General features: G+C 40.9%; 1 protein-coding gene across 2 annotated transcripts in view; it reads right to left on the bottom strand.

Moving 5' to 3' along the window:
- PRR35 (proline rich 35) overlaps nt 1-6,190 on the bottom strand; it is a 44,056-nt gene extending 37,866 nt beyond the window's left edge. For both annotated transcript variants that reach the window (XM_070761047.1, XM_070761048.1), the window contains exon 1: nt 6,076-6,190. The gene's annotated coding sequence lies outside the window, so the exon portion shown is untranslated. The remainder of the gene's footprint in view (nt 1-6,075) is intronic.
- Nucleotides 6,191-25,393: the final 19,203 nt, after the last annotated feature.

Here is a 25,393-nt window from a genome sequence, read left to right as displayed (position 1 = left end):
AATCAGAAGCATTTCCTTTTGAGTGAAAAGGCTCAATTAAAGAATTGTTTGGAATTATTTCTTAGATTGTCTGCTCGAAACAAAAAGAAATGATTTTGTATTATGGTATGGTATTTCTTTTTGCCATTGAACGAATTTCTAAGCAAACTTAGTTACTTCTCAAAATTGCAGAACATTTTTTTAAAAAATTAAAAATACTTTAAACATACTTTACTGTATATCCTTTTTGAACCAAATGTCATGTTAACATTTCTTGCAATGTTAAGCAGAAAAAGAGAACAATAGCATTTTTCAAAGTGGAAAAATACAGAGTGGATACAATTTTGATTTAAATAATTATAATAATTATACAAATATCTCTTCTGGAAATTGTATGGTTTTGCTACAATGTGGTAAAAAAAACCCAACCTTACAACTTTATTAAATATATCCAATAGAGCTAATCTTGCTAAACACCTAAACTATTATAGTTATTAATTGGAATTCTCTGTGTAATGTACACATGATTTATAAGAATGAAAAATATTTAAAATGTGCAAACTATAACAGCACAATAATTAAGATAAAATTGTAACCAGCACAGTCATAAACATATAAATTATCTGAAAGTGTATCCTTTTCCCCCCTGTAGTAAAGGAGAAGTTGCCACTGATTTGATAGAAACAGCACGTTGTACTAAGAAATATTCCTCATTTGTTTATTTTTTGCAAGTTCTCCGAAATCAGCCCTTCTCACTGTCTTCATACCACGCAGATGTGTTTATATTTGCATCACATTCTATATCAGCTTGATTGCTTGGTTCTGGATAGGCAAACATGTTTTAATTTTTCTATTCTTGGGAAGAGTAGAGAGATCTGGAGGAAAGGCTTAAGTGTGGTTCACTTTTTTTCATTCAGGAAAAAAAGTAAAAATTCTTCCTTTAAAGCAGACTTTCAGTTGAGCACCAAGTACTATTTTTTCTTCAATCAGTCTTTTATTACTGTCACAAATCAAAATTAAACCCCTTTCCCCCCCTAAAACAGCAGCATAACAATCTTTGACAAAAGATATCCCTGCACTCATGCGAAGACTTTTAATTTTTCATATGCCTTGGCTGTCCGGTTTCCGTTTTAACATCATCTAAGTAACTATCTTAAGTTTCTATCTCTCTCTCTTTCCTTTAGCATTCACTTCAGTATTTTCCTACCTTTTTTTTTTGTAAATCACACAATTGTTCAAGATGAATGAACATCCTAAGAGGCCAATAAGGAGCGTACATAAGTGCACTGTTGTGCCTTTCGTCCCCTGTCCAATTGTCTTTCCTTTCTTTCACCTATCTTATATATTCTCTTCCTTTCATATATCCTCTCCTCTAAGTTCACCTTCACCCTCTTTTTATATTATCACATGTCTATTTTCTTCCTATGTATTTATGTATTGGACAAAGGAATAAATAAAAAATAAATAAAATAAAATAAAATCTTTCGTGTCCCAGATTAAGAGGCGAATGTAAGATTAAAGAGATTACTTTAAAATTTCTTCGATTATTCTTTTACAGACTAAGAGATAAATCTGAGATTTCTTAGATTCCTTCTAAGATTGTAGAACATTTCTTTCCTGATGCTATCCCGCAAACTTGGAAGCGCTCTAAAGAGCCCCCCCCTCCAAAAAAGGCAGCTGAATGGTATCTGGATTGCCAAGAGTGAAATGGCTTTGCCTATTAACAAAATTATTTATTTCTTTATTTATTTTGTCCAATACACAATTAGGGTTTTAGTGGGTATATATCTATATACACATAGTAAAATACATGACGAAGGTTATAGAGGAGATACTCATAGTAAAATATATCTAAGAAATAATAGAAAAGAAGGTATAGTAATAGAACATATCAATGAAAGAATAGAAGAAGAGATATAGGAATAGAAGAAAGGTATAGGAGATATAGGAGAGCAAGAGGACAGGGGACGGAAGGCACTCTAGTGCACTTGTACTCGCCCCTTACTGACCTCTTAGGAATCTGGATAGGTCAACCGTGGATAATCTAAGGGTAAAGTGTTGGGGGTTTGGGGATGACACTATGGAGTCCGGTAATGAGTTCCACGCTTCGACAACTCGGTTACTGAAGTCATATTTTTTACAGTCAAGTTCGGAGCGGTTAATATTAAGTTTAAATCTGTTGTGTGCTCTTGTGTTGTTGTGGTTGAAGGTGAAGTAGTCACCGACAGGCAGGACGTTGCAGCATATTTTTTATTTATTTATTTATTCTTTGTCCAATATACAATACATATGAGAGAGAATATACATTAGGAATATATATATAAAGATAGGAAGTAAAAAGAAGGGAAGTGGATAGGAAGAGAATATGTATAGAGGAGAGAATATATAAGATAAAAGAGGTAAGAAAAGAGAATGATCTTGTAGTTTGGAGCAACGGGTAAGGCATCAGTCTAAAAATTGGGAAATCTGATTTCTAGTCCCATCATAGGCACAAAGCCAGCCTTGGGCCAGTCACAGTCTCTCAGCTCTAGGAAGGAGACAATGGCAACCAAATTACATAGAATCTTGTCAAGAAATCAGCAGGGACTAATCCAGCCATTGCCAAGATCCAAAACTGATTCCACTTGGCCAACAGAAGAGAATAAAGAAAGGTACTGAATACTCTCACACTGTACTTTCTCCTATGTATGTTTTCACTGATGTAATTGCCGTATAATGTTCAGTGTATTTTCTGCTCAATTGTTCCCAAACCATGGCTTACGTAGCTGAATAATTTTTAGTGCATTGTCCTTCTGCAAGGGATTTGCTTTCTAATACCATCTTGATACACAGGGAGATTTTACGCTGGTCCTATCAAGTGGTGCACAATTGCCGGTATTATCTCTCCTGCAATGATATTTTGAAGTTGGTGAGATAAAAGCGAAGGGAAAGAAATTCCAGTGAAATGCAGGAGATTGCATGGGAAAGAAAAATTGAACTGCATTGTTCAGTGGGATTGGGCTCCAGCCACAAGAAAGGATTTTAGAGCGTTTCATGGTTTTAACCTTAAATTGTCTCCCATGGACCTCACTCAGTTCCTAAGAGTAAAGGGGGCGTGCATAAGCCACTGCCTACCATCCCTGTCCTACTGTCCCCATTTATCTGCACTTCCTTCCTTTTTTATGTTTATGTTCATATCTATATTTGCTATCTTGTAGAACTAGAATAGATTTTTTAAATTTATTAACTAGGTGTCATTGGAGACACAGATTTTACTATGACTATACAAGTAGTCGACCACAACTGAGATCAGAAATTCCATTGTTAAGCAAATAATAATAATAATAATAATAATAATAATAACAATAATAATTTATTAGATTTGTATGTCGCCCCTCTCCAAGGACTCTGAGTAGTTATTATGTGGGTTGCACCCAATTTTAAAATAATAGGCTAGGGTAGGGTAGGGTAGGGTAGGGTAGGGTAGGCTAGGCTAGGCTAGGCTAGGCTAGGCTAGGCTAGGCTAGAATAGAATAGAATAGAATAGAATAGAATTCTTTATTGGCCAAGTGTGATTGGACACACAAGGAATTTGTCTTGTTGCACATACTCTTAGTGTACATAAAAGGAAAGATCAGTTCGTCAAGAATCGTAAGGTACAACACTTAAAGATAATCAGAGGTACAAATAAGCAATCAAATGATACTAGGAACCAGCCAATATCAATCATAGGGATACAAGCAGCAGACTTACAGTCATGAAGTCATAAGTGGAAGGTAATGTACATGTTTGACAAAAAAACAAACAAATAAATAGAGTTTGTAGGAATTGCGTTTCAACTCAAAGGTCTCATTCAAGGCACAAATATCCAAGCTCAGGTTATTCTACTTTGGATATCTTAAGAAGCTTCTGGAGAGGGCTCTGATGTTGGAAAAAATGGAAGGAAAGAAAGAGAAGAAAAGGACAACCAGAAACAAGGTGGAGGGTCTCATTTACAGTGGTGATTGGGGTGGGCACCTCAGAAGAGCTGAAGGACCAGAATAGAATAGAAGTCGCTAAGAGTGGAAAACAACTTGATGACGTAGAATCAATCAAGAATTGCCTTGCTGGGTTTGAACAATGAAGCAACTGGACGCTATTTCTTAGTAGTAGATGTCCAGGAGGTTTGGGAATCTCTCATAAACTGGATATCAAGGCGTTCGACAGCCTACTGCTCTTGAACATGGAGTTTCATTTGGATTGTCTATGGAGATTCTCATTCCATGTGGGTTTGCTATCTAAAAGCTGTGTTGTACAGTTATTAACAACTACCGATGGTGTATCCTGACCTCCCGATTTATAAAGTTGTTTTAACACTTTGTCTACTCCATATATGTACACCTATTCTGTACCTTGTTTGCTCTGCAGTACAAGTTGTTTGAGGTTTCTTAGGAAAATGCAGCAGAAACAATTCTGTAAGATCTAAGTGGGAAAAACAGAATCTGAGCCTAGGATGTCCCTTGATCCCACGAACAGATATCTTTTAAAAAGTGGAATACAGTACCTTCTCGTTTATCTGTTGGGTTTAGTGACTGGAGACACAGTAGTAGAGCTCAGTATTATAAACTATGAGATCGTGAGTTCTAGTCTGATCACTCTGTCCAAGCTTCACCTACCTCACAGGGCTGTTGTTATGGGAGGAAAAATAGGAGACAGAATCTATATTATATGCACCACCCTCAGTTGTACAAGAGAAAACGGAGATATAAAAATAATATTTTTTTTCTTTGAGTAGCTTATAGCCTTCCTCAAAAGGGGAGGAAAGAGAGTTATCTTCCTATTTAAGATCCTTCCTTTTAAAAAAGTCTTTTTCTATTATTTCCTTCTCTTGTGCCTATTTGTTCCCATGTAGAATCTGCTGCTTTTTCAAGAAGACAATTCTCCATCAGAAAAGAAAAATTTCAAAGGGGAAATTAAAAAAACAACAACCCCAATCCCTCCCTCTTCCAAACTGTTTTGGATTACAGTTCCCATAATCCCTGGCTGGCATATTATTTGCGGAGAATGGAGATGTATCTCTACTCATTTGGAGGGGAAGTTAAAGAAGAAAGCCTTTAAAATTTTTTTAAGGAACTAAAGAAGGCACAAGGAAACCAATTTAAAATTAAGGGGCGTGCATAAGCGCACCATTGTGCCTACCGTCCATGTCCTATTGTCTACTTTTTATCATTACTTATCTAATGTTTTATATGTACAAATTATCACCCTATAATTGTTTGACAAGTAAATTAATAAAATAAATAAATAAATTAAATAAATTAAATAAATAATATTGATTTTTTCTATCAGCTTTAAAGAGCTGATTGCTCTCCAAGGCTTTTCTAAGTGTATTCTCCCTCTGAAATCTTGTTCCTGAAACTCTGAAATGGTACCAATCCTATTTAAATGGAAGGAAAAAAGAACCACCACTATTCTAGCCAAAAGACGGATTTTCCATTTGGGGGTTGGGGGAAACCCAGAGCTGGCAATGCAGGAGAAAACGGCTTTGGTGATATTTGACTCTTCCCCAGATGAATAAATCTAGTAGTAAGGAAACTTTCAGAAAGCTAGATTTCAAGTCAAAAAGTCTTTAGACAAAAAACAAAAAAAACCTTGCATAAACTTTACTCTGAAACTGGGACTCCCTGCGAAGAGTTCACTATTGTGTTTGCAAAATAATGGGGATGAAAGAAGAAACGCACCGATGCACACACGCACACGGGCGTGCAAGAATTGGCAGAGGTGGCAGAGGGAGCGAGGAGCCGAACAATCAAATGTGCTTTGAGTTTCCAGCCTTCTTTTGCAACAGGGCTAAGCCCTAATCCTGCTTTAAGCACATCCTCAGTTGCGTAAACCCTGGAGAAACTCATGCGCTATCCAAAGCCCCTCTCAGAAGGTTGCGATGTTGCAAAGTCAGTCCCTAAACTCCCTTCAAGCTTTTCCAAACAGATATTATCTTTTTTTCTCCAGTTGCTTCTGTGCCCAACCAATCAACCAGGTAGGATTTGAGCCTTTGCACACCTGCAAACATCCCCAAAGTTGGTTTCTTTGCAACCCTCCAGGAGCCCAGCACTAGAGAGAAAAGTAAAGGCTTCCTACCTCTGAAGAAGGACCTCTGCCCTCCCGTTGCACTGCCTGGTGTTGTCTGTGCCTCTGAGAAGCCTCTGAGATGAGGCGGCAGAACTGTCTCTATTGACGGGCGCACACGTGTGGCTTTGAGGCATCCTTGTCGTATGGCCTGGGTTGCTCCAGCCCCTTTAAGGAAGGTGGCTTGGTCACATGCTGCGCTACTCCCAGCCAAGGATCTGGCAAGGGGGAGGAAAGTGAGAGGGAAGGAGAGGAAGGAATGGGGAAGGAGGAGGAGGAGGAGGAGGAGGAGGAGAGAGAGGGAAGGAAGATGCTCCGAGAAAGAAAAGAAGAGGCAGAGAAGGAGGGAATCTTTAGCAAGAAGCCAAGAGAATTTCCAGGCATCTCTGACTGGCTCAAAGTTTTTGCAGTTGCTTCTTTTTGTATCTGTGACTGCCGGCAATGCGTTTCAAGTTTATTTTTTTTTTTAATTCAAGGCAGGGGAAGAAAGCTTGATGCACCTGCTTTGGTGCAGGTGGGTTGGGGAGCTATGTTGGGGTTTGAATGTGCTGCAATTTTATTTTATTTTTCGTATTTGCACATCCAAACCACCTTTCCACATTCCTTTCCTTCCAAGCAAATGAAAATAATGATGTTTTTTTAAAAAAAAATCTCCCAGTTTTATTTGCTGTCTTGCCCGAAACGGTGTTTGAGACAGAAGCAATGTGATTATTTAATTTTTTGGTTTGTTTAAAAAATCCCTCTGACTAGGAGGAGTCCAGCTTCCATGATTTTAAAAGGAAGGAGAGAAATGGGCCGAGAGCCGACTGTAATATTGACCAGTTGATTTCTTTTCTTTTTTCCCTCTTCTTTTGGCTTTGTATTGTATTTGAGGAGGTGGGATCTCGTCCTCCTTTATTTCGTGTGTAATGATCATTTAACTTTTAGAGATGAATTTTAAATAACCTTGCCTCTATCTTAAATTTGGTATTCAATTTTTACATTTTGGAATATTACAAACTTAATTGGTTCCGGGACGAGGTTCTTAAGGTGAAAAGTTTGTAAGATGAAACAATGTTTCCCATAGGAATCAATGGAAAAGCGATTAATGCGTGCAAGCCCAAAATTCACCCCTTTTGCCAGCCGAAGCGCCCGTTTTTGCGCTGCTGGGATTCCCCTGAGGCTCCCCACCTCCGAACTTCCATTGCCAGCAAAGCACCTGTTTTTGTACTGCTGGGATTCCCCTGCAGCATCACAAAAACACGGAAGTCCGGAGGTGGGGTTTCCCATAGAGGGGAGCCTCAGGGGAATCCCAGCAGCGCAAAAAAGGGGTGCTTCGGTGGCAACGGAAGTCTGGAGGCGGGACATCCCAGAGGCGGCGGTGGGTTTGTAAGGTAAAACTAGTTTGTAAGAAGAGGCAAAAAAATCTTGTATCTCGAAAAGTTTGTATGACGAGGCGTTTGTAAGACGAGGTATCACTGTATATATGTATATCACATGTTTTTGCTAAATTTGAAAATTAAGGGAGACTAGGATAGATCTATTTTGGCCTTATTCTAGCCTCATCAGCTAGCCATACCCTCACTGGGACTTGAACTTGCAACCCTTGGCCTTGTGAGGCAGAGAATTAACCTCTAGGCTACAGTATCCAATCCCTTCAGCTCTCTCTCTCTCTGTATATATATATATAATATTGAGACATCTCCCCCAGGCTTTTTATAGTTTTATGTATGGAATGCATGTGTTGCATGGTTTTTAAATGAGGGGTTTTTAGATGTTTTTAATATTAGATTTGTTTACATTGTTACGCTGTTTTGTTATTGTTGTGAGCCGCCCCGAGTCTTCGGAGAGGGGTGGCATACAAATCTAATAAATTATTATTATTATTATTATTATTATTATTATTATTAATTATTAATATATATATATATCAAATGTTTTTTTAGCTGAAATTTTAAAATTAAGGGAGACTAGGATGGTACCATTTCGGCCTTGTTCTGGCCTCATCAGCTAGCCACACCCTTCCTTACTGGGATTCGATCTGGCAGCCTCTGCCTTGTAAGGCAGAGAATTAACAGTTGAGCCACCAGACCTGATCCCTCCAGCTCTGTACCAGGGAGGGGCTATATATGTTTTTTATGTCGGACCACCCTGGTATATTGAAGGAACGTCACAGCTCCTTTGCGACGTTTCGGTGAAATCACATTCACCATCATCAGGCTGAAGTTTCAAGCTTCGTGCTGTTGTAAATATGGAATGTTTGCAACTGCCATTTCTTCCTTGTATATAGTGTTACGGGTGGAGATTTGCTTTGAATGTAGCAAATAGATTGGGTGACTATGTTTTAGTGATCTGATTGGTTGGTGGAATCATAATTACTAGAAGGATTGACATGGTGATTCTTATGAAGTGTTTTTTTGTTTAAGGCTGGTTTCCAAATCTCTGGTAGGCGGGACGTATCATCCCAGCCTTAAACAAAAAAACACTTCATAAGAATCACCATGTCAATCCTTCTAGTAATTATGATTCCACCAACCAATCAGATCACTAAAACATAGTGACAGCCTGATGATGGTGAATGTGATTTCACCGAAACGTCGCATAGACACTCAAATTATTACACGGGGCAAAACCCGAACTCAGAACAATCTACATACATATACCCGTGATATACATATACATATACATATATATACACATACACACTAAAACTTGTAAAGAACTGATAAAAAATAGACGGAGACTAGGATAGATCTATTTTGAGCTTTTTAGCTCTCGTCAGCTAGCCATACCCTTATTGGATTTGAACCTGGGCTGGAGATTTTAAATAAATAAAATAAAATGATGATGAGCAGGAATTTTTGCTCCCAAATCAAACAGAAAGCCGAAAATAGCGTTAAACAAAGAAAAGGAGCTTCCCAGTTCTTCAGACAGGACAGGGCATATGAAAAAAAGCCCCAAAGAATATTTGGAAACAGACCCTGATTTATTTTTCCTCCAGAAAAATACCCAGCCTTGAGGATACAATGCTTCCCCTTAGACACATAGGAAGCCTAGTTAAGTGGCCCTCTGCACATAGAAAACAAACTAGATGCCAAATGAAATTAAGAGGAGTGCCAATTACGGGCAAGAGCTACCCGGAGTTCAGAACTTCAAAAGAACAAGACGACAAACAACCGATAAAGAGGTGGAAAGGGGCAGAAAGAGAGGGTTGGCTCAGCAAAAAGAAAGGGTGTGTGTGTTCTGTCAAGCTCTCTGGTAGACTCCTCCCAAAAATTCACAGGTACAAATTTCAGACACACACACGTTTGAAAATTCAAAACAATGTTCTTTATAATGAATATTCACTTAAACCTAAGCCCTCTTTTGGTATAGCAAAGAGCACTCGTCTCCAAACAAACTGGTAATTTGTACAAGTCCCTTATCAGTCCTGTGATACTTAGCTTGCAGCTGTGAGGCAATTCACAGTCCTTCTTTCACAAAGTGAAACACACTTTGCTCTGGTTTAGTTTCAAAGCGGGGAAAAATCAGCACACAAAAAGTCAAAGTCAGTAAAGCAGTCACGAAACACAACGATCAGATAATCCTCCACAATGGCCAAACCCACAGGCTGCTCTTTATAGCAGCTTCACTAATGACCACAGCCCCACCCAACCACAGGTGGCCTCATTTTCTTTGATAATAATCTCTCAGTTGTTGCTGCCTATGCATCGCTCTCCGCATCTATCATTAACTCTTGTTCTGAATCCAAGGAGGAGCTAGATAATTGATCTCCTTCTGAGCTGTCTACCACACTCTCCTCCTCCCTGTCACTCATGTCTTCTTGGTCAGAGGAGCCTTCCTCATCAGATTCCACCGGGGGCAAAACAGGCCTGCAGCATGTGGATGTCTCCCCCACATCCACAGTCCTTGGGGCAGGAGCTGGGCCAGAGCTAACCACAACAGGGGGAATCAAGAACTCTCCAGCACAACTTTCATTTCTTCTGGGATCTCCCAAAGTGACTTTTGACAAGTTAATGTCTTTAAGCTTTATTCAGCAGTCCGCAGGACTGAGGCAGGATAAGGATGGCTGACTTTATAAAATTGGAGTAGGGATTAGACGGGAGGTATTTCATGCAAGGCACGTGGTGGCTCAGCGGCTAAGACGCCGAGCTTGTCGATCGGGCAGTTCGGCGGTTCGAATCCCTAGCACCACATAATGGAGTGAGCTCCCATTACTCGTCCCAGCTTCTGCCAACCTAGTGGTTTGAAAGCAGGTAAAAAATGCAAGTAGAAAAATAGGGATCACCTTTGGTTAAGGTGACCAGATTATAACTTCGTTAAAGCTGGGGTGGCGCAGCAGGTAGAGTGCTCTACTGCAGGCCACTGAAGCTGACTTGTAGATCTGAAGGTCAGCTGTTCAAATCTCATCACCGGCTCAAGGTTGACTCAGCCTTCCATCCTTCTGAGGTGGGTAAAATGAGGACCCGGATTGTGGGGGCAATAGGCTGGCTCTGTTAAAAAGTGCTATTGCTAACATGTTGTAAGCCACCCTGAGTCTAAGAAGAAGGGCGGCATAAAAATTGAATGAATGAATGAATGAACGAATCTGAGGACCCAGATTGTGGGGGCGTGCTCGGTCTCTTCTCCAACCCTCCAATATATATATCTCTCTCTCTCCCTCTCTGTCTCTCTGTCTCTCTGTCTGTCTCTCTCACTGTTGGGCATGCGCAAAGCAACCCATAGCCTGGACTTTATTCGCTCTGGACTTCCCAGAGTGAATAAAGCATTTCCTTTCTCTGGGCACTGGGAAGAGGAAGCTTCTCCCAGTACCCAGAGAAAGGAAATGCTTTATTCACTCTGGGCAGTCCAGAGAAAGGAAAATTGGGACTTTTTAAAAACCCTGTGGGATGCGGGACAAATTATTAAAAATCGGGATTGTCCCTCCAAAACCTTTGGTGGGAAGTAATGACATTCCGTGCGCCTTCAGCATTTAGTCATGGTGGCCACAAGACCATGGAGGTATCTTTGGACAGTGCTGGCTCTTTGGCTTTGAAATGGAGATGAGCAATGCCCCCTAGAGTCGGGAACGACTAGCACATATATGCGAGGGGAACATTTACCTTTACTTTATTGAATGCAAAAGGCACCGAGCCCTTAAAAACATTACAAATGATTTTGCAAATGGCAATCACATGACACCACAAGTGTCATAAACAGATGTCAATGGCTTATGATGGTCATAAGTACAAGTAGAAGCTTCTGGATACTTTACAAGCATCCAGAGTGTGACAGGAGTTGGGCAGATTATAAATGCAACAAATTAAATTAAATTAATTCAAGGGTAGCCCTGTGTAGAGAACATTTCAATAGTCCAAATGGAAGATGGCCAGGGCATGAATAACCAAGCAGAGAGCTTCTTTCTCCCTAGGTCTGAACGAGAAGGGCTGGCCCAAGGTGATCCAGATTTTGTCTGTGTCCCAGGTAGGAATAGAACTCACCACCACCCGATGCCAGGTCCGTTAAGACCTGGCTTTTCCGGCAGGCCTGGAATTTGGCTGATTGCAAGTATGTATGTTTTTTAATATTATTGTTATTATTGGTTTTTATTGTTAGATTTTAACTGTTTTTATTGTTGTATTTATTCCGATTGTTAGCCGCTCTGAGTCCATTTGGAGTGAGCGGCATATACAGTAAATACAATGAATGAATGAATGAATGAATGAATGAATCAATCAATCAATCAATCAATCAATATTTCATTGCTGGAGCAGATGGAGGGGTCCTCCTTGGTGCTCTCTGAGCTTGGTTGCTTTCTTCCAGATGTTTCAGTACCCAAACTAGGTAACATCATCAGTGCTAAAAGTTCTGCTGCCGGTGCTAGTTGGATAATGAGAAAGCAAGAAACCTATCAAGCTCAGAGACCACCAAGGACCCTACAGTCTCCTCCTCCTCCTCCTCCTCTCTACAAACCCCACTCCCTTCTAGCACTGGTGATGTTATCTAGTTGGGTAATGAAACATAAACAAGAAACCCAGCAAGCTCAGAGACCACCGAGATCTTCTCATTTGCACCATGCGCTACAAAGCCAGGGTGGCGCAGTGGTTAGAGTGCAGCACTTCAGGATACTTCAGCTGACTGCTAGCTGTAGTTCAGCAGTTCAATTCTCACCACCCGCTCGAGGTTGCCTCAGCCTTCCATCCTTCCAAGGTGGGTCAAATGAGGACCCAGATTGTTGGGGGCAATAGGCTGATTTTGTAAACCGCTAGAGAGGGCTGTAAAAGCACTGAGAAGCATAGTTCCCTCTAAGCTGAGCAGTGAGCAATCGCTCACTTAAAAATCATCATCAACTCAGAGTTTTCCAAACCTGCCCAGAAGCTGAGAGGGAAAGAGTGAGAGGGAAGGAGAGAGAGAGGAAGAGAGAGAAACAGATAGAAAAAAGAGAGGAAGGAAAAGAGAAAGAAAAAGAATGGGAGTAAGGAAGAGAGAAAGAAAATCAAAATCTAGTTTGAAACTAGCTCAACTATTTAAGTGGCATTTTGATATTGATAGAGTTGCCCTATTATGAGCTCACTGTTATAGACACACAGTACAGTATTTTATTTTGAAATTCTCTGAGGCAAAACAGGGTGGGTTTTTTGTTTGTTTGTTTGTTTGTTTGTTTATTATTTCTGTGCCACCCAGTCCCAAAGGGACTGCCGCTCAGACACTATACTTTTCTGCCCACCCCCAAAAAAAATTAGAGGGAACACTGCTGAGAAGTGGTATATAAATCCCTCTACGGAGAGGGGCGGCATACAAATCTAATTAATAATAATAATAATAATAATAATAATAATAATAATAATAAATCCTATTGCTCTATTGTCCTTTATCCAATCAGACTAATTTCCATAATGTCTTTATCAAACTCGACTCCTGATAATGTTCATGAATAATTCCTTGCGGTTTTCCGGGCAACTTCTGAGGAAGTGGCTTGCCTTGCACTTCTTGCTATGGTTGAGAGAGAAGGACTGGCCTAAAGTTATCCTTGTAGGCTTCACGCCTAAGGCAAGGCTCAAAGGTTCGTGGTTTCTGGCATGGTGCCTTTAAACACTTTGCCAAATCAGGCTGCCCTAGTAAGCACCAGTTTAGGGCTAACGGGAAACACAGCGTGATACCATCTAGCCAAAGTCAGCTCAGGCTAGAAAATATCAGTTTAGCCCAAAAGAAAAGCTAGGATTTTATCTGGTGTTAGGTTTCATGTGCTTTCTGTGCTAGATGGCCTCTTCCCAACTTTGAGCAGATCTGAGTTATTTTTACACGCCATGTGCTTTTGCTCAAAGATCCCACAGGTACATTTCGGACTCTGCTCTTCCAAGTAAGGATTGGATCAGCCTAAACAGGGCCTCTGGTTAGCTCTCTGTGGACGTGGTATGGGCAGAAATATCAATATTTGTGAAGAATATAGGAGAGTTGGAAGGGACCTTGGAGGTCTTCTAGTCCAACCCCCTGCCAACATCACCCTGCCAACAAAAGTGTGTATAGTATAACCTGATCCTACGCAACTTCTGCTCTGGCAATCTCACACTACTCACCAGAGCCTACAAAACTTTTGCCAGACCCATCCTTGAATACAGTTCCTCTGTCTGGAACCCATACCACATCTCGGACATCAACACCCTTGAAAATGTCCAAAGATACTTGACCAGAAGAGCCCTTCACTCCTCCACTCGAAACAGAATACCCTACGAAAGCAAACTATCAATCCTAGGTCTAGAAAGCTTAGAACTACGTCGCCTAAAACATGATCTAAGTATTGCCCACAAGATCATATGCTGCAACGTTCTACCTGTCAATGACTACTTCAGCTTCAATCGCAACAACACAAGAGCACGCAACAGATTCAAACTTAATATTAACCGCTCCAAACTTGACTGCAAAAAATATGACTTCAGCAACCGAGTTGTCGAAGCGTGGAACTCATTACCTGACTCAGTAGTGTCAACCCCTAACCCCCAACATTTTTCCCTTAGACTATCCACGATTGACCTCTCCAGGTTCCTTAGAGGTCAGTAAGGGGCGTGCATAAGTGCACCAGTGTGCCTTCCGTCCCCTGTCCAATTGTCTCTCCTTATCTCATTTATCTTTTCTTCCTTTCAAATATGTTCACCTATACTTTTATATCTTTTCTTTATTTGTATTATTACATATCTATTCTCTTCAATGTGTATTTTGTATTGGACTAAATAAACAAACAAACAAACAAACAAACAAACAAACAAACAAACAAACAGTCAATGCTATGGTTTTCCAAATTGTAATGCATGGCTGTGAAAGTTGGACCATAAGGAAGGCTGAGCGCCAAAGAAATGGAGATCTTTGAACTCTGGTGCTGGAGAAGACTCCTGTGAGTCCCTTGGACTGCAAGGCGATCCAACCAGTCAGTCCTAAAAGAGATCAACCCTGACTGCTCTTTGGAAGGCCAGATCCTGAAGATGAAACTCAAAGACTTTGGCCACCTAATGAGAAGGAAGGACTCACTGGAGAAGATCCTAATGGTGGGAACGATGGAGGGCCAAAGAAGAATGGGGCGACAGAGAATGAGGTGGATGGATGGAGCCACTGAAGCAGTTGGCAACAGCTTAAATGGTTTCTAGAGGATGATAGAGGACAGGAAGGCCTGGAGGAACATTGTCCATGGGATTTGCAATGGGTCAGACACAAGTTAATGACTAAGAACAACAGCAACAACAACAATATGAAGGCTCTTATCATCTCGAGGTTCGACTCCTCCAATGCTCTCTACATGGGGCTACTTCTGAAGAGTGTTCGGAAACTTCAGATCATCCAAAATGCAGCTGCGCGAGCGGTTTTGGGCCTTCCAAGACATGCCGATATCTCGTCATCACTCCGCGGACTGCACTGGCTGCCGATCTGTTTCTGGACACAATTCAAAGTGTTGGTTGTGACCTATAAAGCCCTACAGAGCCCTAAGATCAAAAGCAACATGAGAAATATTATTTTACTGAAAGACTAGTAGATCCTTGGAACAAACTTCCAGCAGACGTGGTTGGTAAATCCACAGTAACTGAATTTAAACATGCCTGGGATAAACATAGATCCATCCTAAGATAAAATACAAAAAATAGTATAAGGGCAGACTAGATGGATCATGAGGCCTTTTTCTGCCGATGTTTCTATGTTTCTATGTTTCTACATGGCATTGGACCAGACTATATCCAAGACCGCCTTCTGTCGCACGAATCCCAGCGACCGGAGAGGTCCCACAGAGTGGGTTTCCTCGGGGTCCCGTCGACCAAACAATGTCGCCTGGCGGGATCCAGGGTAAGAGCCTTCTCTGTGGGGGGCCCGGCCCTATGGAATCAGCTCCCCCTGGGAGATTTGCACTGGCCCCCACCTTCCTCACCTTCCGAAAGAGCCTAAAAACTCATCTTTGTCGCCAGGCCTGGGGTTCCTTAGATCTTCACCCCTGACCAACGAATGTTTTTAGTACAATTGTTGAATGAATGGTAATGGAAGTTTTTAAAGTAGATTTTTATGGATTGTTTTTATGTATTAATTGGATTGATTTTACTATTGGCTCTTTATATATGTTGTGAGCGCCTCAAGTCCTCAAAGAGGGGCAGCATAGAAATCCAAACAAATAAACAAATAAACAAATAAACAAATAAACAAATAAACAAATAAACAAATAAACAAATAAACAAATAAACAAATAAACAAATAAACAAATAAACAAATAAACAAACAACAAATATGGCAATCATAAGATCGGAAACACTATAATATAAATAAGTATTAAAAAATAAAGTTTTTTTTAAAAGGAGGGAAAATCTTTCAGTCTAAAGCCATTTAATGTCTGCGCTTTAATAGGGACATATCTACACTTTTCCTCCTTATCGTTGTCTCTCTTAGCATGAGGGGTGGATTCTAACTTACCTGGCTGCTGGTTCATTCCCTCCCATGCTGCGTGGCTGTGCGGCCTTCATGTGCTTCATGCACAGAAGCCAAAAACAAGATGGCGGCCCCCATGGACTAGAACTGACAGAACCAGCTCCATGACATCACTATCAGTTTCCTAATGTTTCTAATGAACCAGTTAGAACTGGTAGGAATACACTTCTGTTTAGCAACTGTCCCCGCATTTGTTAAAATATCTGGAAGTTCTGTCTATTTTTTTTCAAAGACTTCTGAAGAACTCAAAATGAGTGACCATCTGTAACATGGGCCAAGCCCTGAGGTAGATTTTTAATACTGTAGTGAAGAAAGAGAGAGAGAGAGGGAGGGAGGGAAGGAAGGAAGGAAGGAAAGAAAGAAAGAAAGAAAGAATGAGAGAAAGAAAGAATGAGAGAAAGAAAGAAAGAAAGAGAAAGAAAGAAAGAGAAAGAAAGAGAAAGAAAGAAAGAGAAAGAAAGAAAGAAAGAAAATTGTGGTCTTTTGTTTCTATTCACTTTTTGTCAGGCATCAAAAGCCTATTACAGAATTCCTACTCTTGAATAATATTTGAAGTTTTACAGAGGTGACCTAAACCCAGTGATGGGTCAAGTATGCCAAACTGTTGGAAAAATTTTGAATTTTTTTCCTTTTTTCCCTTCTGGGCTCAGGATATGTTTTTCCTATCACAGTAAATGAGATTGAATGTGTATAATTTAGAAGAGCTGTGCGTGCTTGTGTGTTTAAGTCTAAAGTCTAAGTCTAAGGAAAAGGGCGGCATAAAAATCGAATAAATAAATAAATAAATAAATAAATACACATACAGTTTATGTAGTAGATAATGTATTTTGTGTGTGCCTGTGTGTACATAGAATTAAATAGTATGTTTTGGATGTTCAGTAATAGTAAATAGAGGGGGAAACTGTATCTCTTTGAGGCGAGGAGAGGCCAGGCACCCTAACCCGAACCCTTGATGTGAGTGACAGTCAAGTTAGTCACCTTTTAAGCCACTCTCTATATGGATACCATTTTTGGATTTCATGCATGAGAAAGACAAAAATGAAAGTTTTATTTTAGGATTTGGTAACTAGACATGTTATGATTATAGAATCATGGGGTGTTTTTATGATTGTGAAATATGCACATCTTATATTGTATATACCGTAGTTATGTTTAAACTTAGAGTAAAATGCTATTTTATTATACAGTTATAAGGTCATTTTGATGGCTTCATTTGTATACTGTTTACACTAAGTTTTGCTTTAATTTATTGTATGAAGTGGCTTCATTATATTTATTATATTTTATTATATTTTTGTATCTGCAGTGAAGAAAGACAGAAGGCAATATTTTTATACAGTATTTGTTTCTTCCATGTTTTTTTCCCTTCTTGGCACTTTCTAACTTCATTTTTCTTTCAATCAAACACAGAGAGAGAGAGAGAGAGAGAGAGAGAGAGAGAGAGAGAGAGAGAGAGAGAGAGAGAGGGAGACAGAGAGAGAGGGAGGGAGGGAGAGGGAGAGAGAGAGAGAGGGAGAGAGAGAGAGAGAGTCACTTGTTTACATCTCAGGCCCTGGCAACCAGCTCACTTTTTATAGCATCCACACGACCACAATTTTTCACATTTTTTGAGGGGGGGGCGCAATTTCCAATATTTGCTTCTGGTTTCCAGCAAAAAAGCACCCATTGGGAAAAACAGGTTTGTTTAACATGTTCTTTTTTTAAAAAATATCATAAAATCAGGTGACTTGTTTAATAACCACCACGACTATTGACTGTAAATCTGAATTACCTTTATAAGTGTAGCACTACTTGTATTCTCTAAGGTGGCTTTTCCACACAAAAATCTGCTTTGAAACTTAAAAACTATAACACAGTATCTGAGTCCTGCAAATAATTTTGAAGATTCTTTGCAACTTGGAAACCTCTGTAGAATTTCCACAGACCACCAGAATGCTTTCTGGGCAACCAGGAGAATTTCGCCAACAGATATCTCTTTAAAACATCTTCGTCCTTAGTGAATTTGCTTCAACAATCCCAGCTTGAAGGGTCAGGTTAAGTAAGAAGCGGTATCTGTTCCAACATTTGAATCAGAGTAGCAGAATTTCTCAATTCCCCCAATTCCTTGATCTTCTTCATGATTGTGACCACTACTGTGTTTCCCCCAAAATAAGACCCTGTGTTATATTTTTTTGAACCCCAAAATGAGTGGGGTTCATTTTCAAGGAGGTCTTATTATTTGAGGGTACATGGAGCAAGATTTATTTATTTTATTTATTTATTTTATTTATTTATTTATTTTATTTATTTATTTAGTCCAATACATAATACACATTGATACACATTTTATTTATTTATTTATTTTATTTATTTATTTAGTCCAATACATAATACACATTAATACACATTGAAGAGAATAGATATGTAGTAATATAAATAAATAAAGAAAAGAATAGAAGAAAAGATATAAAAGTGTAGGTGAACAAATTTGAAAGGAAGAAAAGATAAGTGAGATAAGGAGAGACAATCGGACAGGGGACGGAAGGCACACTGGTGCACTTATGCACGCCCCTTACTGACCTCTAAGGAACCTGGAGAGGTCAATCGTGGATAGTCTAAGGGAAAAATGTTGGGGGGTTAGGGGTTGACACTACTGAGTCAGGTAATGAGTTCCACACGTCGACAACTCAGTTGCTGAAGTCATATTTTTTACAGTCAAGTTTGGAGCGGTTAATATTAAGTTTGAATCTGTTGTGTGCTCTTGTTTTGTTGCGATTGAAGCTGAAGTAGTCATTGACAGGTAGAACGTTGCAGCATATGATCTTGTGGGCAATACTTAGATCATGTTTTAGGCGTCGTAGTTCTAAGCTTTCAAGACCAAGGATTGATAGTCTGCTTTCGTAGGGTATTCTGTTTCGAGTGGAGGAGTGAAGGGCTCTTCTGGTGAAATATCTTTGGACATTTTCAAGGGGGTTGATGTCCGAGATGGGGCTCCTCTTCTGGTTTTACCTGATTTCCAGCTCTGCCTCCCTAACCCTAACCAGAGGAAACGGCAGGGACCGGCTGCGCATGTGGTTAACTATTTTCAGGGAGGGCTTACTTTGCGGGGAGAGCTTATTATTCGGAGAGCAGTAGCGGTTTCCTACTGGTACAGCTGATGCCATCGTACTGGTAGCAAACATGGAACTGCACTGTAGCTCTGCTTCTCCATGTGTGAAGTGCACGCCCAAGTGAGATTTTGCTTCTGCGCTTGAGATTTTGATTATTATTTTTTGTTTCTACGTATGCATGGAAGCAAAAAAAAAAATCGCCAAAATCTCTCTCCCCTCATGGGATTTTGTCTCCTGTGTATGCGCAGAAGCAAAATCTCGCTCAGACGCACATATGTGCATGCCGGAGATGCAGAGCTTCATGTGCAGTGCACCAGTAATAGTGGGAGCATCAACGCCCACCTGCCAGGGAGGTCTTATTTTCAGGGAAACGTGGTATTACTTGTCACGCTGTGTATTGACAGCCCCCAGAGACATTCAGAGACATTCAGTAATTAAATAGTTAACTCATGTATATTAATTTAGCTCCCCCCCATTATGATGTAAATCCTGTCTAGTCACTTCCTCTCTGTTTGGGGAAGAAGGAGGAAAACCTCCATCTTTGTTTCAACTTTCTAACTGTTGTGATTCAGCCTGAGGCTCCTCAGGGACCGGCTGGAGCTCTGCCGGATCCATGCCCAGAGGAGGAGGACAGTGACCAGGAGGGGGAGGACCAGGCAGATGGGGGAGAGGAATGTCAGGAAGAGGAGGAGGGAGAGCAGCCTGAGACCCCCGGGGGGGGGCCTCTCCCCAGCTAGTAGCCTGGATTCATTGGATGAAGACGCACAGGCTATAATAGACATGAGGCAGAGACGTGCAGCTCAAAGAAGGGGCCAATTAGAAAGATATTTCCATCCCTGAATTGGCAACAGCTGGGTTTGGGTGTGGTTCTCCTCAGCAGGGTTGAAAAGGCAGGCCCGCGCTTACAGTCTTGTGGAGAGTTATCAACTGGGAGTCCTGTGACCTTGCTTCGATTCTTGGCGTCTCTGGTCTTGGCTTGTGGCCTAGAAGGCTGAAAGACTTGGGGGAGGCGTGGGTTTTATTATCTCCAGCGTTGTTTTTGTCAGCAAGAATCCTGTTTTATTGCCTGGCCTTCGTGAAACCTCTGTGAAGCTTCATCGTGTTCCTGTCTGTAAGAACAGTTTTTGTTACCTGTGTTTGCTTTCCAGTATATAAACTGCCTTTGCTTTTTCCCAGTGTGTCTGGCTACTCTTTTTGGTTGGTGTTGGCGTCTGGGGGGACCCAGACAGAACACTAACCATGTAGACGTGCGTGAAAGCCTGTGATCAGGCAAAATTGATTTTATTGTTTTCTATCAATAAAAGTAATTTCGTTTTGAAGCTTTTCTCTCAATTCATCCACCGACCTCGGGATTACATCTGTTGCAGCTCATGCGGGCTGTGATAGATGAGCTCTAATCCTTGAGGTTACTTTCATAATTAAAAGAGAAATATCCATAAGCAGAAGACTCAGCAAATTTGGGGAGCCCTGAGGATGGCAGAATATTTTTTTAAAAAAATAAATAAGCCACCCTAGAATAAAAGACGACTCTCTAGGAGAAAATCTCTGAGTTGAACTGTGAGAAATACATATGCTTGGTGGCGCTGGAATAATAGTGATCTGCTGCAGGGGAGAACAGAATATTTGATGTGAAGTGACACGGAATGGACTAAGAAGACGCAAGACTGGTCCCCTGAAGAGGAGGACCTTCTTCACCCTATAATGTTGCGTCGTGAGAGCCAACAAATGCTCCGTCCTACACATTGGTAAAAAGAATCAGAATACTAAATACATACTTGGTGAAACTGAACTAACAGCGGACCCTCACTCAGTCAAAGACCTTGGAGCATAGTTCCCTCTAAGCTGAGCAGTGAGCAATTGCTCACTTAAAAATCATCATCAACTCAGAGTTTTCCAAACCTGCCCAGAAGCCGAGAGGGAAAGAGTGAGAGGGAAGGAGAGAGAGAGGAAGAGAGGAAGAGAGAGAAACAGATAGAAAAAAGAGAGGAAGGAAAAGAGAAAGAAAAAGAATGGGAGTAAGGAAGAGAGAAAGAAAATCAAAACCTAGTTTGAAACTAGCTCAACTATTGAAGTGGCATTTTGATATTGATAGAGTTGCCCTATTATGAGCTCACTGTTATAGACACACAGTACAGTATTTTATTTTGAAATTCTCTGAGGCAAAACAGGGTGGGTTTTTTATTTGTTTGTTTGTTTGTTTATTTATTTATTTATTATTTCTGTGCCGCCCAGTCCCGAAGGGACTGCCACTCAGACACTATACTTTTCCGCCCACCGCCCAAAAAATTAGAGGGAACACTGCCTTGGAGTACTCATTTCCAATGACCTAGGTGCTAGAGCCCACTGTAACAGCATTGCCAAAAAGGCTTTAAGAATTGTAAACCTAATCTTACGTAGCTTCTTCTCTAGAAACACTGATTTATTAACCAGAGCATACAAAACATTTGTCAGACTTATTCTAGAATGTAGTTCACCTGTGTGGAATCGACACTGCATATCAGACATTAATACAATCGAAGGAGTCCAGAAAGACTTCACAAGAAGAGTCCTTCACTCCTCTTCACGTAACAAATTACCCTACTCCTCCAGACTTCAAATACTAAATCTAGAAAATTTACAACTATGTCGTCTCCGAACTGATTTAACTGTTGCTCATAAAATCATACATCATAATGTACTCCCTGTCAGTGACTACTTCACCTTTAACAACAACACAAGAGCACGTAATAGATACAAACTGAATGTAAATCGCTCCAAACTTGACTGCAGAAAATATGATTTCAGCAATAGAGTGGTCACTGCCTGGAACTCATTACCTGACTCTGTTGTTGCTTCCCCCAACCCCAAAATCTTCAACCTTACATTATCTACAATTGACCTCTCCCCTTTTCTAAGAGGTCTGTAAGGGGCGTGCATAAGTGCACTTATGTGCCTATTGTCCCTGTCCTACTGTCTTATTATCCTTTCTATTACTACGTTCTACTTATGTTATGTTATGTTATGTAATGTTAATATGTACTATAATACTATACTTGTTTGACAAATAAATAAATAAATAAATAAAAATAAAATAAATAAATTTGTGAGTTGTTGAGCATCACAGTTTTCTTTCTAACTTTCTGGCCACCTTTCGGGAAGTTGCGCAAAGTTGGGTATCCCGAAAGAATAAGATTTTTGAATTTGCCATTTCTTCCCATTAATTTGTATCTTGGTGGAAATTCGGTGAGAAACTAAAGTCCCAGTTCTTGGACGCCTTCAAGAATCTGGACGTATTTCAAGAGGGAAGATTCCTCATGCAATTCCTCAAGGAGCATGGCTCAATTACTTCCTTGGGCATCATGGGAGGTCTTCTATTGAAAGACTGAAATGCTTGAATGACCCGTCAAGTTCCATAAATAGAGCAGATCTACCCAGTCATGGGCTCCTCCCTTCAGGTGGGGGGACACCGGCCAATGAAAAAGGCCTGGGAACAGCACACCAATAAATTTCAGCCCGGGAATGGCACGACGGACAGATCCCCAGGCCAAAATTCACCGGTTTTTTGCTTCCGCGCATGTGCAAAAGCAAAAATACCAGCGAAAATAGCTGAAATCTCACTTGCGTTTTTGAGATTTTGGCTATTTTCACAATTTTTTGCTTTTGCACATGCATGGAAGCAAAAATATAGGCAAAAAATAGCCCAAATCTTGTGAGATTTGACTTGCCCTGCATGCACAGAAGCCAAATTTTGCACAGGGTACGCATGTGTTGGGAGTGCATGCCCCCCTGCCAGCCGCTGAGGACCATCTGGTTAGCGTGGTAAGTGGCTGCCCAATACTGGATCTACCGCACAATAAGGATCTCATTTGGAAACAATCTGGAAATAAGCAGAATATCTAATCAAGCCACTCGTATCCATGCAGGTATCTTTGAGAAGACCACAAAGAGGATGTGTGAGATATCCACCTTCTCTACAATCGTTCTCTTTGGCCTGACCACCCTTCTGAAGAGGTGGCCTTTTAGATACATGGCCATCAGGACAACAAAGACTTCTACAGAGGTCCAAAGAAGGACCCTATTTAAGACGTGATCAACTACAGGGTTCATAGGACCCTAACGCTTGGCCAAAAGCTTGGAATCCAGACCTGGAGAAACAACATGAAGGTCCTACACATCATGGCTCAATGGGCTGATATTTGTATGACACAAACTGATTTAAGGACAACTATGGAAAGAAAGATCATTTTAATTGCTTGACGTTCCTTAAGCAGATGGAAATCATGTACATGGCTTAGCATGGAGAGCATGAGGTGGTGAAGTCACCTGAGACCCGAAATGCTGCCTTTCCAAAGAGGAAAAGCCATGACGGGCCCATAATTTATGCTCCTCACCTGTCAATGGCTCCATTGCCTTATCACAATTCCACCACCCGCAATTTCATACCTCGGTGATGGGTGGCATGAAGAACCTTCGCCTCCCTCCGTCCCCCGTAGGGATGTACGCAAACAAAACACACCAAAGGTGCTCATGCTTTCTTCGAGCCTGGGGGCTGCTCGGAGGAAGGGAGGAGGAGTGGTGGGGGGAGGGAAAGGCAAAACGGCGAGCTTGCCATTTTCTCCCCGGGTCTACCGAGAGGAGTCTGTAGGGCTCATCTCACAGAATGTCAGAGTGCATGTGCTCCACGAAATGGCCTTTCACAACTCATCTCTCCCGCTGTCATGTCGGACGCTGCAAATGGGGACTGACAGCTGTCTCCGCACACACCATCCATCTGTAGCAAATGTGTCAGCTAGCTGCGCATTCCCAAATAAGCGGTTAGGCAGCTGGGGAAAGGAGAGGCCGAGACAGTCAAATGGAAGCAAGTTAGATCTTGGGCAGGTTGGACCATAGTTAGTTGGTCATTCCCTTCCGAGGGCCTTCTGTGTCTGTCAGAGCGTCCTTCGATGGCCTAACAGGTACATATTGTAAGCAATCCGTCATATAGCCTCAAACTTATGGAACAAGTTAGTTTTTACCAGCCTGGCACCATATAGAAATACAAAGACTACAAACACCTAGGTACATCATACCAACGATCTGTGAGCTCAAGGTGTTGGTCATCACCTATAAAGCCCTACATGGCTTAGGGTCAGTCTATCTTTGGAACCGCCTCCTACCGTATACCTCCCAGTGACCAATAAGTTCCAAGAGCCTGGCCTACTCCAGGTCCCATCAACCAAACAATGTCAACTGGTGGAGCCATGGGGAAGGGCCTTATTTGTAGTGGCTCTGGCTCTCAAACCAGCTGCCCCTGAAGATCTGTACCCTCCCCACCCTACTGGCCTTCTGCAAAGCTGTAAAGACCAGGCTTTTCCAGCAGGTCTGGGGCCGTTGACCGAAGGAGATACTATCTACATCTGGCCGTGAGAGATATTGAGAGATATATGTGGCTTTTAGTAGGATTTTGCTGGATTATAGATTTTGCCAAAAATAGATTAGGGGGGGGGCGAGGGACTGCTTTTAAGCAGGCAAACATGTAGATTAAAATCTACCTGTGTTGCTTAGCGTTATTTTCAACTACAAAGCTTGTTTTCCATTGTCCAGATTAAATATTGTGACTCCAACATGTTCATATGATTAATTAAAAATACTCAAAGCCAAAATATAACAATGCAAAGCTTGTTATATCACAAAAAATACCATATATGAATTCTCAGCTCCGTCTCTTAGTCTACCTGTTAGAAGCCAGGGAAAACTGGAATAAATCCAACAAATTAAAATGAAGAAAACAGAGTTGGAAGGGATTGTAGAGGTCTTCTATTCCAAATCCCCACTTGAGCAGTAGATCCTATATTATTCTGAACAAATGGCTGCCAATATCTTCTTAAAAGCCTCCAGTGATGAAGCACCTACAACTTCTGATTCGTTCCACTGATTAATTGTTCTGACTGTCAGGAAATTTCTCCTTAGTTCTAGACTGAATTTCCATTTAATGATCTTCCGTCTGTTACTTCTTGTCCTACCCTCTGGTCAATAGCGGGTTCTAAAACGCTTTACTACAGGTCCGTGTGCATACGTTACACTTCTGTGCAGAAGCATCCCAGAAGCAGAGCCTCCTGCTTCTGCCGCTGTTCTGGTTTCTGGTAGAAATTTAGCAATTACAAATAACTCTTATTAAATGCATCATTTCATGAATAAAGAAACTCCATTTATTTCTCTGCTCTCCTGTAATTCAAACACATTCCATACAGGCACTCGGTCCTTATCTCTCTTAGCTGCATTCCTCACATTCCTTCTCCTGCTCCACTTAACAAGATTTATTTTCCTAACAGCATGACTTTGAAAAACAACAGAACTAACTGTTAACA

This window comes from Erythrolamprus reginae, chromosome 9, assembly GCF_031021105.1.
Source record: "Erythrolamprus reginae isolate rEryReg1 chromosome 9, rEryReg1.hap1, whole genome shotgun sequence".
Taxonomy (NCBI): domain Eukaryota; kingdom Metazoa; phylum Chordata; class Lepidosauria; order Squamata; family Dipsadidae; genus Erythrolamprus; species Erythrolamprus reginae.
This window is presented reverse-complemented; position numbering and strand designations above follow the sequence as displayed.